Raw genomic sequence first — 2,199 nt, forward strand, 5'->3', positions numbered from 1 at the left:
ACAGTATTGGATAAAAATATATCTTATAAAAAATACAAAAATCTTATAGGGAAAATTAAAATCTATGTTCCTCACATAATTTTGACATCTTAATAATTGTAATCCCAAAGGACTTGACCATGGTGCTAATAGACCCACTACAAAATATCTATTAAAAGAAATACATATTGAATTGCAGTCATTATGACTTAAAGAAAATATAGACAGTTCCATGAAAATTCTATATTTTCCCTTATGAAATAAAAACAGTGTTTAATTAACAGTAGTTCCTTCTAATGTGCCGGGGATCATTTCCCCAAGGTCAATCACACTTTTAAATGTTGTTACTAACTTATATCAACCATTTGGTGCCAAGGCGAAGCAGCTTAGTCTGCCTAAGATATTTGCTTAATTCTGAAGATTTGAAATAATCGGCAGATCGGTTAACAATTTTTACAAAATAATGCTTATCTTTTCAAAAAATCATTAAATGTCTAATTAAAGAAGAATATGGGGTTTTATTTGGTAAGATATTTCTTTATGATCTTTCTTCAAGCTTTTTAATAACCTAGTTTTTTCTACGCATCTGTGAAAATTAATATGGGAACTTGCTTAATTATGGAAAAAGGAACAACTTTATGCTTTATTAAAATAAAAGAAATAAAAAACAATGAGACTCTTCTCTCTAGAAAGCTATAGAATGCTGAAGAAAAGCATCAGGAAAACTATAGTTGTGATTTAAGAAATGCTGCAGATTATAACCCTACAAAGTATTTTCAGTTCAGATATTGGGGTTATCTGCTTTCCAATTTTTACTAATTTATATCTAGGGTTATTAGAGTGCTGTTCCAGTTAGAAAAATTTAATGATGATCTTAGCTTCAGGTTCTATTCCAAATACTGATGACGTAATTGGATTGATCTATAATCATTTTTAAGAGAAACATATACTTGTGAGAAAGCTGGCCAAAATGAAAAGTATGGTCTATTTCCTCAGAAAAGGCTGAGCTTGTCTGCTTAATGAGAAGTGAAAAAAACTCTTTGGCCTCATTAGGACATAGTCAACGAAATTAGTGGACTTAAGTAAATATCACTAAATTATCAAACTTCTATGCAACATATAAAATAGTAATTAGAACTATGTAGAAGTCATGCGACTCAGCCACATTCTGTAAAATTTTTAAAAAGACATCAGTATAAATCTGATAGTTATTGCAGCATCATGGCTGATGAATCTCCTTTTTTAGAGGATAAATGCAATGTAATCAATTTTTTTTAGGATATAGAAAGACTGAGAGGGATATTTGGTGGTACATTTTGTGACTCCATAAACCTTGAGTTTTCCCAAACTTTATTGAATTAAATGTGCCCAGCCAAGGTAGAAAATGCACAACACTAATTAACAAAAAATTAAGAAACTGAAATTTTCTCAGATAGCCTTATTTATATTTCACATTGGACATCGTGGTTGGTAGTATAGACTTTGATCACTTGAAAAGGACCAGTCATTGCTTTCTGCCATATCAGTAACAGAACTCTGAGAGGCAGGGTTGGTTGAGGCATTGAAGAGATACACTAAAGTTTATCAGCCTACAATAAGTTCTCTGTACCTTTATCAATTCTTAAATTCTTTTTTTATCAAGGCAAATGATGGAGTATTTTTAGATCCATACGTTTAAAATTGTTGCGAATGCTGGTGAGCATGATAATGCATGTGAAGTTTTTATAAGTTTTGTTAAATATATTAGGAATAATGTTGCTATTACTGATGATGAGAATGGTATTGAAGCAGTTTTGCAATTACGGTGAGGGGGTCACAATCTATGAAACATCTGTTACTTAATATTCTGAGTTTTATAGTGACATGACAGCCTATGATCACCAGAGTTTCTTTCCTTATGCTATTAAAGACACTGGTTTGAGAACTTCCAGTAAACAAATAAACAGGTGAGACATTACCAAAGTATGTATCTTTAGAATGGAAATAAATCACGGGCCACTTGTTTCCAAATGGATCTATAGGTTGTGAGGTTTTAGTTCCTTATTTTTAGAGGGGAAATATATTTTAAATCTAATTTTGACTACAAAATAATGTGAAGCTTTTTTTCCTGAATTTAAATTTCAAAAATGTATTATAAAATAATTATTCAATATTCCTCACCCTAACATTTTAAAAATAAGAGACATCATTCATCTCAGCTCCAATGTAGCATTATGAATA

The sequence above is a fragment of the Pteropus vampyrus genome, unplaced genomic scaffold (assembly GCF_000151845.1).
Source record: "Pteropus vampyrus isolate Shadow unplaced genomic scaffold, Pvam_2.0 Scaffold577, whole genome shotgun sequence".
Lineage (NCBI taxonomy): Eukaryota > Metazoa > Chordata > Mammalia > Chiroptera > Pteropodidae > Pteropus > Pteropus vampyrus.